The sequence below is a fragment of the Lagopus muta genome, chromosome 6 (assembly GCF_023343835.1).
Source record: "Lagopus muta isolate bLagMut1 chromosome 6, bLagMut1 primary, whole genome shotgun sequence".
Taxonomy (NCBI): Eukaryota; Metazoa; Chordata; class Aves; order Galliformes; family Phasianidae; genus Lagopus; species Lagopus muta.
In genome coordinates, this window is record NC_064438.1 from 11,655,940 (window position 1) to 11,669,341 (window position 13,402).

The following is a 13,402-nucleotide window of genomic DNA, read 5'->3' on the forward strand; positions in this document are numbered from 1 at the left end:
TATTTAAAGCTTTTCTCTACAAAGTTCCCCTGTTGCAAGGCTGTTCCCTTACAGCATTCAGATGATACATGTACTAAGGTGACACAACACTAGCAGATATTCCAAATCAGGTTCCACAGGCATCCAGCACAGCTACTGCAAGTTTACACTGGTAAATTTGAAAGAAGAGTTTATTCCTCGCTTGACACTGTGAGGACAATGCAAGATGATCACTTGAAGGAAATACAGTGCGCTTTGTATCTACTGGACATCAAGAATCTCTCTGTTGCCCACATTTTGAAGTCCTCCCTCTGATGCGTGAACACAGTTCCCACTGATAGCTGCAGTGTGATCCGTGCCCCAATTCCCATCACCCTGGCGCGCTGCTCTCAGCGACAGCGGATGCAGAGGACAAAGACAGCAATGAAAGTGACATTATCAAAGCAGGTAAAACACAAGAGTAAGTCTTAAAATATGTATGTTAGATAAATGGGAACAGGAATGATTTGCCTGAGGTTGCCTTTATTATGCTACTACAAAGACATGTAGGAATAAAGTTAACTCCACTTCCTTAGCAAGGCACACAGCCTGTGACCACACTCGCTCAAGGCTTTCCCTCGTTCTTATACAAACATGTCTGGTGGAGACAAAGGTTTCTCTCCCCACCAGATTTAATTTGCAGTTTGGCTTTACTGGTTATGCATAGGAAAGGTTCAGTTCCCAGATATTTCATTGACTTTCAGAGCGACCCTGCAACTCAGCTGTCATCTCACAAATATACAAAGGAAAATAATGTTTCCTCTTCTGGGCTCGTTCCGCCCTTATTCCTCATACTGTGAACCTGTCTCCTATAAAGCATTTAGCAAAAGGAAGTCCTGAGCTCAGCAGGGGCCCTTGGCTGCGACAATGGCAAACACCAACCAGAGAAATATGAACCACAGCCCACCTCAAGGCTTTGCACAAGTTCAGATCTGGATCTGTATTTAGGAACAGGAACGTTCCTTCTGTAAACGGACTTCTCCCTCTGATCCAGTTGTGAGCAGGCATCCCACGGTTCCTGTTCTACCAACCGTCTGATTTTTGATTGAAATACTTAAAGCAATCTAAAAATAAAGCAGGAATAAATCACGCTGCCTGAAATTCTGCCTTCCCTCCCCTCACATCCTATGTCTTTTATTCTGAAATGGACGAATGGCAAAGGCAACAAAAGGCTGATTATTAATCTCTGATCCCGAGTCCCTTTCCCTCCAAGACCTGCTCTTAATCTCAGGAAGCGCGACACACGAGCACTCCCACAGACTGATTAGAGGTGCAGGTATGGGGTCACACAATGCACAAAGAGAACTGCCAGTTCGAAGCGTGGTGTGTATTTAATGTCTGACTAAACATCACTGTGATAAAGAACAAAGTAATGAGCGTTCCCAATGGCTGCTTTAACTGTGAGCTGCCACAGAACTCTTTGAGCTAGTTACATTAAGAAACTGAATTGCTTCTTATGAAAGAAATTACCAAGGCTGTTTTCCAAAGAGTTAGCCTGGATGATTACAGATGAGAGCTCCCCAAGAATGCCAAATTGTTGAAAAATGGCACTGTGCCCTTCTCAGCAGAAAACAGCAAAATGGAACTAGGATTTACAGGCTTATCCTGAGAGCTAAGACATCAGAATTGGAAACAACGTGAGCGAGGTAGGTAGCAGCTGAGATTGCAGGTTTCTTGGTGAAGAAACACCGAGCAGCAGGGTCAGAGGTGGCTGGAGACATGGAAGGACACAACTAAGCTCAGACAGGCATCAAACCCATCTGGTCCTTCAGAAAGCAAATCAACATTAAATCCCTTTTTGATGAGAACAATTTGGCTTTAGATAAAATGACATTGCTTCCCAGGGAGGATGCTCAGATCCAGTTCTCCCCTTATTTCTTTTCATCCTAACTGAAATTTAAGAAGAAACTTTTTTTTATTTTTTTTATTTTTTTTTAAATCACATGAATTTTAAGAAGAAAGCACAACCGAAGCAGCTGTGGTGGGAGCCCACTTGATCCTGGCAGTTTGAAATAGCAACACGCCTGTGAGCTCTTATGACTGCTCTCAGTAAAATTGACTTCTATGACAACTCTTCTAACAAGGGATTTGCAGTGCTCTGAAAAGCACTGAAATTGTGGATGACAACAAAATTGCATCTCAGATAGCAGGATGTGAGGGAAGAATGGCAGCCTCAGAGCCAGCCCTCTTGGGAAAAGGAAGCTGAGTCCCACACTGGGCAGGAGCCTCCATTCTCACCAGCAAGGAGGATGTGTGAGCGTGAAATCCCCCTTAAGCACTGCCCACACCACAGAGCTGCACAGAATAACTGCTTTGGCTTGGCAACCATGAGGAGCTGCATTTTGAAGTTCAAAAGGTCAGAGAAATACTCTTCCCCCCCCCATAATTTGTCGGATTTCTTAAGTTCTATCAGTGCTTAGGAATCCAACCAAATAACTTGATTCTCGGTGCCAATGGATTTGATGGAGTTTCCAAAAGAGAAGTGACTGCAAAGATGATAGGGAACCACTCTTACTGTTCATTTACAAGTCCCTTGAGATTTCCACGTTCCTAGTTAAGTGTGAAAAAGCAACTACATTCTACAAACTCGCTTTCCATATAACAATGCCAAACTTTTTAGCTGGTTATCAGAAAAGAACTGGCAAAGCACCAAGACAAACTCGATGTTAACCAGATCTAACAGCAACTAAGACCGTATCAAGAACTCTGCTCATTTTTATCAGCAGATGAGCCACCTTCTAACTAAACACAGAGGCTTACTCACCTATTCTGTCAATAGATATTTTAGTCTCTGAAGGACATTCTGATTAGATAGATGACAAAGAAGCTTACAACTGTTTTACAGTAGAAATTCAGGACAAGCCATGTATCTATGAAGTACTGAGACCCTTTGTCTCCTCTTGCCACACTTCACATTCCAGTTCAACTTGCAGCAATAAGCAGCACTGCAGCCTGACCTCTTACACTGAGGTACATTTGGACAGCACAGTTTGTGCCCTGTGTGACTCATGTGCAGTATTCAAAGAGGCTGTTTTACAAAAAGGCTGTCAAGGATGCTTGTAAGTAGCAAAAAAAAGAAGCACTACCAACAGCTGAGACACAGGAAAATCTCTACACATTTTGCAGCCATTGTTTAACATAAGGAACAAACAAAAGACAGCATGAAGCTTCAACATAAGCACTGTATTATGCTTTTCTTACCTTTTTTTTTTTTTTTTTTTTTTTGCAAAGCTGCTGCTCTGCATCCATATACTGTGGTGGAAAATTCAGTAGGATGAATAGTTCTAAATTTAGGCTGCAGGACACTGCAGCTGCGATAACATTTCGGAAGTGGAAGGCATGGTAGATACATAACATTGTTAGATAAGGAAAGACAACTATTTTTAGCCAAAATGAAGCTCAGTTTTGGCAAAGTGCAGTCATTTGGCGGATCAGCTCAGATATGCTTTGGTCCTTTCTCACTGATGAGATAAGAGGCTGAGACAGCTGCATCTGTTCAGCCTGGAGAAGTTGCAAGGGGATCTTTCCTGTGCCTGTAGATACCTACAGGAAGGTAGGTGGAGCCAGGCTCTGCTCAGTGGTGCCTGCTGCCAGGACACGAGGCAGTGTACACAAAGTGGAGCACAGGAGGTTCCCGCTGAACACTGTGCTGTGCAGGTGCCAGAGCATTGGCACAGGCTGCCCAGAGGCTGTGGGATCTCCTCCTTGGAGATCACCAAAGGCCACCTGGGTGTGGAAAAAACATCCTAAAATTGCCACGAAGCATTTCCCTCTCCTAAGCATCCAGTAACAGGTGTTTCAAGATATGTCAGCTCCAACTCCATCAGCCCAGCTCTGGAGAAGTCAGGAGGAATCTCACCTCACTGGAAGCTGTGCTTACTGTGAATCTACAGAACTGTTTATACGGCACACAAATATATGTGCATCACCAACTACTCTCTCTGGGATAATAGTGCTACAGCACTGATTTCATTGTGCTCGTGCCAGCGAGTATCAGAGCAAACATTTGGACCATCAGTACAGCGTGGAAGAATTTATATAAGCCCTTGCAATTCCACACAGATTCCACAGTCATTTCAATTGCCTGTAAAACTTAAAACTCAACACCTGAAAGTAAGAACCAGTCCCCATTTTTATCCCATAATCTAGCTGAACTCCCAGGAGATTTGCTGTACCACATGTGAACTTCTCTCACAGTACTTTGTGTACATTTGGATGGAAGAATTAGGCTACCAGAAGCTCACACTCCCAGCTTATTACACCAACACTGCACTCTTGTGGCAGACACTTAAAGTGAAATATTGATGCTTTACGTACCACAGCTTAGTGGTAATACAATCCAATTGGCAAAGGTTGCACACTGTAACAAATTGCCAATAGAAACGGATGCTCAGATTTTTGATAGACAAAAGACACTAGAAGCAATCATTAGACATCACCTTCTCAGACGTAAAATATCCAGCTGTCCATCCTCGTGCCTGTATCAACACCAAGATCTCACACAGAAAGCAGTGCTGCTCCACTTCTCTTTTCTAAACTGTTCTGGGATACATTTATCAGACCAAAGCTAAATGTCATTCTATGAGCTTTCAAGTGCCTCCCAGAAATTCAGATCATGCTCATCAGAATGAAAGATCTTTATTTCTGTCTCTCAGTCCTCGATTATCTCATCATTTGAATTTACACCATATTTGTAAACCAGATGCTCTTCCTTTACTTTCCCAGAGTGAGTACAAATGATCATGGGCATAATTCATATTAGCAAACTCATTAGCAAAATGGACATGGGCATAATTCGTATTAGCAAACGCATGATGATAACCATGGTAGACTAAACTGTGCATAGCATGATCAATAATCAAAAATTAAAGGGCAAATGTACATAAACAGGTACATATCAGCCCACAATGTAGTGTGATAACTCAGCGGATCACGAGCAAGGGCTTTTGGGACTCATTCCATACTTTGTTCTGATCAGCACATGAATGTAGGTGTGATCGCAAGTGAAAGCAAGTGTTGGATCTTCACAAAAGAGTGACTTGCTGTTCCCATCTCCTGCCTTTTCCTTCCTCCATGCACAGTTTGCAGAACTCAACACCACCATATCTGCACACAAATCTCTGACTCCAGCCAATTAGTTTTGAGACTTCTTTTTCATTTTAATTTCTCCTGTTACGTTTTCAGTTAGACAAAAGAAGCTGAACTATTCCCACTAAAAACTGCTCCAAGTGCCATTCAGATTCTTAGGTCTTGATTTAGCATTTAGAGCCTTTTTTTGACAAGAAGTTTCCAAACAGGTCTCATCTTCCTCATTTTTCCAGATGAAACCTTACAAATCATTGAAATTTCACACCTCTTTAATGTTGATACAGATTTCCAGAAGTCACATTAAGATTGTGAAGATAAACCCAGCCAGAACAAAACAAAGCAGAGCCTACTTTCAATAAGCAATAACCCTGTTTTGTGACAGTGCTCCAAATCATGCAAGTTTACTCCAATAACCCCCAGGCTTCTCAAGTGGAAAGACCATCTAAATTGTCTCTTGGGCCAACCACGAGGGAAAGCCCTGCCTTCAAAACCAAGTATCAGTTCACGTAATACAGCAGCTGAAACAAGCTCTGGGGCACAACACTCAAGTGCACAATGGCCAGCCTACCTAGCCCTGAGGTGGCACTGCTGTGGCTGAGGTGATGCATTTTGGAGCAGCAGCTCCTTGGAGGAACAGCACCCTGGAAACGGCTCACAAGAGAAGAGAGTCAGATTGGACTGTGCCATGCCAGCCCCAAGAAATGGAACCCTTCTGTCCAATCTGCTTTCTCTGAAATGTCTTAACAACAATGTCAACGCATATTTATACTTCACATAGCTTCTCCTCTGTACACAAGTAACCCAGGACAGATGTAATCCTCCTCCAACCAAGCCCAAGAAGAGCATCTGAAATACTCACCATCAACAGCTACCACAGGGGACCCAAGAGTCAGAAAACCCACTGGTCAAATGCATCCCATAACAACACTCCAGCAAAGACCAGCAGCGCTATTTTTGCTCTGAAGCTCCAGAGATGAAGGCTGATGACAGTCACAGAAATCTTGCTATGTTCAAATGTGCACAACTTTTTTTCTTTTTTAAACTCACATCACAAAGATGCACGTTCTTTAAAAAGGGTTCCAGGCTAAGACTCGTTTTGCTTTGCCACTGACAACCTGCCACATGACACAACACATGCGTCCGAGATTTCACTCAATTGGCATATTTTGATTGCATCTGTCACACACAGGTAGATCTTTAGCTTGAATGAGCTTTTAGATCTCCTTTCATACGGCTTCATAGCATATGCTGCTACAGGAATGAACTTGTCAACTCAAACGCAAAATGAATGAATGGCTTTTAATCACTTTGATAATGTTCACATTACTGCTTTGACAGGATAGCAGCAGATACAGTTTGCTGATTCAGCCACTCACATAACGATCTAATGGGCTTTTCTGACTAATGCCACGCTCTAAAAATATACATGGGGCTAATAAATGAGCCTCTGCTGTACTGAAAAACAAGCTCATTAAGACAATTCCTCTGAAAAGTGGCATTTTATGACAAGATACCGAAGCACTTAATTATCCTATACACCAACAGATCTGAAAGAAACTGAGAAAAACGTGTAGCACGTCTTGAGGTCTGAAGAAGAGAATTCTCATATAGATGCTCACAGAGAGTAGTGTGAAGGGGAGTTTGAGAAGAACTGCACGGTTGTTTCCGTACAGGAAAGGGTCTGTTGTCAGCTACAGATTGCCATCCATTTACAAAGAACAGAAGGCCAGCTCCTAAGAGGAGACTTGTCATTACAGATCAATTAATTCCCTCAGTTGTACTCTGTCAGAAGAGCAGCTGCTGCTGTTGAAGGACAGCGAAGACAGAGATTTAGGAGGACAGAAAAGTCTTTAGTGATAGCTGAGGTAAGGGACTTGTTTTCATCACAGTGTTTGCTCGGATTATCTACCCCTTAAGCTCATTCCCTGCTCTTCAAATCAGCATGTAAGGACAGTTAGAACACAGCTCATGCTGCAGCACGCAGCAGTGTGGTTAGTGCAGAGACTGGGCAGCACACAACACAACTGTGCCTGGAAGCGACCCTGAGTGCCACCCTGCAGCATGGGCATAACCGAGGTGACAGTGCCATCATGTACTGCAGATGGCCTGGGGTAGCTCACTTTTTCTGGCCATGCCATCACCCATGAAAGTGAACTCTATACGGCCCCTCTCTGTTGTTAGGCAGAGATCTGTTCCTACCTGTGCTCCACAGAACTGTTTGTGTAGTGACACAGTAAACCAGACCAGAGAACTCTAATTGAAAAACCAAACATGCCTCCAATTGATTTCCAACATAATATACAATTTCCTTTTTCTTGCCAAACTACATTTGTTCTCACACCAATTTACCATCCTGCTGCATCGGTAACTTTGCAGGCACTTCAGAAAAGGTGAGGAACAAGGGCTGAGGTGGAAAATGCCTAATCCTGCTTAAGCAACACTGGTACGAAAAGGGAAATGCACAGCCTGTGCCCCCCACTGCTGCATTAAGGGAGTCTCAAGGCAACATTCCCTTGAAGGGATCAAGCTAAATACTTCCGCAGGTGAATGCAAGCTGCACAAGAGGCAGGGCTTTAAGCTGACCTTCATAGCACTGTAGTAGTGAGGACAGGTCCAAAGTGAAACCATGTGGAGCAGAAGGCTTTTCTCCACAAGAAAAATGGTTTCATTGCACACTAACACTTCATCAGCTGTTGTTTGATTTGGATCTTGCCTTTGTAGCAAATTTCAGCTTTAAAAGTAATACAGGCTGTTGTCTGCGTGCCACACGTGGCTTGTTAGGTTGCAGCCCACAGCGACAGTCACTTTCAGTAGTTCTTCCCATTTACATCTCAAGTACAGGTAGGTCGCAGCAGAGGTACAGTAGGTTCACAGAGCAGAGAAGCATCCAGTGCTGGCCCACACCACTTTGTCCAACCATTGTTGGACATTGTTTCATTAAACAGGGCTGATTTCTCTAACCATTCTCCATTGGCCATTTCACTGTTTGATTGCTGTTCTCAGTCAGCAACAGATATCTACCTTCAAACCACAGTGACAGTTTGAGCATGAGAGCTGTCACTGTTGTGAATAGAAGAGCTCACATTTTCCACTTACAGATTCACCCTAACAAAGGTAGCATGGCATTCATTGCTCTTTACATTTAATCCTATATTTCTGCAGGAAAACAGGAGTGTTTTCCATTGTTGACAAAAGCATAATATAACTGACTGTTTCGATTCCTTAGGGAATGCTCATTGTTTGAAACGACACTCTTGCAGCACGTGTACAAATAGCCAAGCAGCCCTTCAGTAGCTCTAAATAACAGCAGAATCCAAGCCACAGCACTCAGAGAGGCTGCAGGTTATCAGTACCAATGGGAAACACGCAGGGTAAGCAGGACTCCGCACGTACTTTAACCATGGACGCACACCTTTGCTCCTTGCCATGCTGCCAGATGCACCTGCACCGCACTCTGTGCCTCACTGGTGAGGATCTTAACAAGAGCAAATGAGGCATGGGGCACAAGGCTGTGACCAATGCACTCTGGGGAGGCGTGTGAAGAATGTGTAAGTGGCTGCACGGGTAAACACGCTGCCTAAAAAGATGGGGAAGCAATGAACTACATGGTCCCCCTAGTGTTTCCTTGCCTCTGATCATCACTGCAAAGCAGGCATGAGAATGTCCCTGCTCCCTCTCATCCTACTGCCAGTGGAGTGAAATAGCCCTGCACCTGCTGTGCATTACTGGCTGCATGGAAAGGTGACCCTTCACAGGAGGGAAGAAACACATTCCACCACAAAGTGTTCAGCACGGTTCTTTCCTGGGGAATGAAAACAGCTGAGTGAGCATAAAGAGCTCACAAATGCCTTATTAATAAGCTTGTTGGATCTAATGATCTGTGAAACTGAAATGAGATTATTTAGGTTATCTCATTAAACAAGAATAATAGCAACAATAACCAGGCAGTAAACAGGAGTGGGCCAACCCAAGGACAAACTAAAAACTAGGGGCCAAAAGGCTCTTAATTAATCTGCATGTCTGTGCCTCTATTTCTAGATCCAGAATTCATGAAAAAGTCAGGAACCACATCTAACTGAAAAGATAAATGTCACCAAGCAGGAATTAAGTCAGTGCCTACCAGAGCTGTATGGGTCTGCCATTTGCTCACTCAGCCTCAAACACGTGCAGATGCTAAGCACACAAAGCAGCAGAACCACCTCAGTTCTTCATGTGATCTTGAGCAAGGTATAGTGAAGCCCATATTGACATGCGTGAGGATCGGCTTTTTTTTGAGCCATGGATTTGTGCATGTTTCCCACCACCAGAAGCCAGCCTGGATGCCAACAGCTGTGAGACAGCTCATTCCCAGGTTAGTCAGTAAACTAGTGATAAAACTTTTTTCCCCCCTCCTTCTCCTCCACAAAGAGATTCCTGCAATTTAAGGCAGGTGTTGAATCTACCTCAGCTTAGAGCAATAAAGGAAGAAAGATTGCGTTCCCTGTGAGTCCAGGCTGTGGGACTGCCAATGAAATCATAGCCATCAAAAGCACCTGTTGGCACAACAGTTGTGACTCCACTTACACTCCTCATAGAGATGCTGAAGAGAAGCACAGAGAACCAGTCTTCTTCAGTTGTAAATTTATAGTCCTTGCTTTGCCAAGGCTGTCAGAACTGAGCTTGATGGCAAGGACTTCATTTTAAGAATAAACAATACAGTTTTTCCATTGTTTAAAAAACAACAACCAGAAAAAAACCCCAAGAAGTAGAGAAAGAGAACAGGAGACTCACAAAGATCATAGAAAAGACAAGCTGTGTCAGGACTGTACAGAAAAATATGAACAAAGGGAGCATTTGCAACATGACAAAGGTTTGCACTGATTCTATGAAGTCCAGCTACCGACCTCCACAAGTGACATTCACCAGTTTCTTGCTTCATTGGGATGACAGACATTTTGTCCTACAACCAAACGGGTTGTGGTTTCTTGTTTGAAACCAGAACAATTTCCTGGTGATGAGAAGTAAACACCCACAACTCAATTGGAAAGCTTCTGTTTAAACTGATTCTTAACTTGTGTGTTGATAGCACTGCAGCAAGTAAAGCTGCATTTGAACAGAGTGCTGCATGTATGACTGATGGAAGGGTCATAGGATTACTGTAATCACATCTTTGTGTCCTCTGGGGAAAGATAATATGGAAACAGGTACTACTATTGCTGAGAAAGTCTTCTAGCCTGGGAATGAGGTGCCTTTAGCAGATCACCAGGATGTGTTGGCTTGGAAGTACAATGATGGAGGAGATAGCACTCAGACTATCCCAGCTATGAATTTGGCATACATCAGAGAAAGTCCCAATACAAAACCAGAACCACAGGTACTTTAACATGTCTTCTGATCAGTCTCTGCTCTTCACTAAGTGCAGAAGTACTCAGGCCTAGGGAGCAGAAATAAAGTCACTGCTCAAAATACGCATCACAATCATAATCCACAGTCTGTCACATTTTTCTGAGACAAGAAGGTGGACAGTGCAGACCCGTAGGACTATATTCCTAACCCAAAAACTTCTTCATAGCAGCTACATTCTCCTATTGAATATATAGGGAGAAGAAAGTTCCCATTCCTAGTTCACATGAGAAGAAATAGGAAGACAAATTATATTGATGGCCAATATTTTTGTATGCACTGCAACTACACCATAGTCTGATGCTGACAGGGCTTGCTTTCCAACACCACTAGTAAGTTACCTCCATGTTTAAAGATTAAAAGCCAGGATGCAAGAAGGAATACTTGTAACTGCACAGTATTTTACTACTAAACTTGTAAGCCCAGTACCAGTCTTAGTTATACAACAGTACTAAATTTCTACCTTTTCCTGCCCTATGTATCCTTTGTCATAGTTTGCAATACACAGAAAGACAAGATTGACAGGAGAACACATCATGTCCTGCTCTGAGGTGGTTTGAGCATGAAGTTCCGTGTCCCACAGCAGCACAGAGAGACAAAGCTCTGAGACAACATTTGGGTCCATTTCCCTGAGCTCTATCATGTAAGGAAGCTAGGCCCAGCCGACTCCACATTCTAGACTGAAAGAGATTGGGGAATTACTACATTCATTCTTAAACTTAAGCATCCATCAAGGCAAAAAGGGGCATCAACCACTGCCCACTATCATTCACCCAGTCACACTACAGTATCCTGCATCAGGACTAAGTGTCATGCTTTACATCCCCTTGTGCCACTTTAAACTGCCTCTGTGCTGCGCTGTGCACCACTTCCACATCTTCCATTTGCATATAAACACCCACCTTTGTTTAAAGTGTAACCTTATGGGCTCACAAGGACTCAGGGCTGGCGTTCAGGACATCAGAGCACCATACTTAGTAGTCCTCCCACCCCAGCCAAGATATTCCTGTTTTGTGCCTGTCTCACAGTAAAGGGTGGGTTACAGTGGTACTCTATTCCCATCCAGAGCACTGCAATTCCTTGGCCAAAAGCACTACATAAAAGCTAGACACCATTACAGAGGTGTTATAATAGCATCAGAGCTGCAGTCACACTTGGGGAGCTGCAGGAAGCCAAACACTTTCTCCAGCAATTGTCTACTCACGGTCATAACACAACACTGCCACACTCACAAACATCACCACAACAGCACTGGAAGTGGAGAACACTGAAATATGGAGTCATCTTGTACATCACAGGACAGTTATGGGGGTTTTATCTGTTAATCACATACATTTTCGAGGAACTTGCTTGACCTGAACTACCAAAATACTACTTTTAAATATGTTTTGTATTGCTTTCCAAATGGCTGAATGGGGAAATGCTAGAACAAAACACAATTTGGATCTGATTCTACAAGTGATACCTAAGGACTTACTTGTACCACGAGTTTGAGTTGTAAATGAATAGACGGTACACAAGATAGGAATTACTCTGTCATCAGTTTCTGAAATGTTATTATAGTCCTCCTTTTGATAAGACTGTCAAAAGCTGACAAACTCTACTTTAGGAAAAAAAAAAGTTAGTTTTTCCATTGTTTAAAACAAACAAAAAACCCAAGTGCTCTCAGCTTTTAGTGTGCCTCAGTGTCCAACAGCTTATATTATACTGGGAGATATGCTTCCACCCCCTATCCTGCAAATCTCAACGCCTTCACCATCAGAACTGATCCTCTGAGATTTGGATCTTTCCCAAGTTCGTTTAACTTGATCAATTTTTAATGGCTGTCACTGGTTATTTCACCCAGCTTCTACAGTTCAAAACACCAGCCACTCTCTTCCCACTCTGGCATAACACAGGGACTCAGAATCTACAGAAATTATTCATCTGCATCATAAAGAACTTGAAGGAACTGCAAAAGAGATTGATCCCTGACAGCCGCACTAAACTTGAAAGCCCCTTCCTGGCTCTGAAGAAGGAGAATTCTGACCTGAAAAGGGGTCTTGAGTGAGCAGCCTCAAAGGGAATAAAATATTAGCCTGTAAAACCAGCACTCACTAGAAAACACGGGTGATCTTTTAATGTAGGTACACCTCTTGCCTCAGGCACAGCCAGCATAATTACTTGTCACACTGTACCTCAAGCTGGAAGGTTGATGTAACAGAACACACTTCACCTCCTTTTGTCCTATGTCCTGAGCAAGCCTCCATGTGCTACTACCTGCCAGTGCTGCTATGCCAGAGACCAAGTCCTGCAGGACAGCATCACCATTTATTGCTGTTCCCAATACATATTGCTACGCCATTCATGTTATACTTCTATAGTGATGCAACTCCAGTTACTAAATCTACACTGGTTAACGTCTTCAGTAAATCTGGAGGTGGCAGGAAAGAACTTGTGCTTGTCAGCAACACCGATCCTTACAAGGGCTGACCAGAAAAAACATTTATCCCAAAAGCATGAGAAGATGGAGAAGGAGGGAAGCCTCCATTTATCCAATCCAAGTGTCTAGAAATCCTTTGGAAGCAAGAAATGGACATTCACAGACATCCCATTTGTGCAGCGAGCACTGCTGAACTGCTCCTGTTGCCAAGGTACTGGCAGGGGGACGTTACCAGGGCACCACAATGTATTGTCATGCAAACGATGCAGTTACTGGAGGGACTTCCCAGCAACAGAGCGCATTTTTGTCCACTAGTTTGATCCTAGCATTGAAAAAGAAACAAAACAACGGCATGAAAGGGAGGCACCATTGGTCTAAACCAGAACCACTACCCCAGAGCTGTGCATGTCCCAAAACTGCTCTCGGTGCGTTCAAGGGTCCCTACTGCTCTTTATTTAAGCAGGAACAAGGAGTTGGGCCCTGCAATCCAAG

At 43.4% G+C, this 13,402-nt stretch overlaps 1 protein-coding gene across 1 annotated transcript in view; it reads right to left on the reverse strand.

Annotated features, from left to right (window-relative positions):
• PLEKHA7 (pleckstrin homology domain containing A7) overlaps nt 1-13,402 on the reverse strand; it is a 171,479-nt gene that overhangs the window by 157,336 nt on the left and 741 nt on the right. The gene's annotated exons all lie outside the window — the stretch shown is intronic.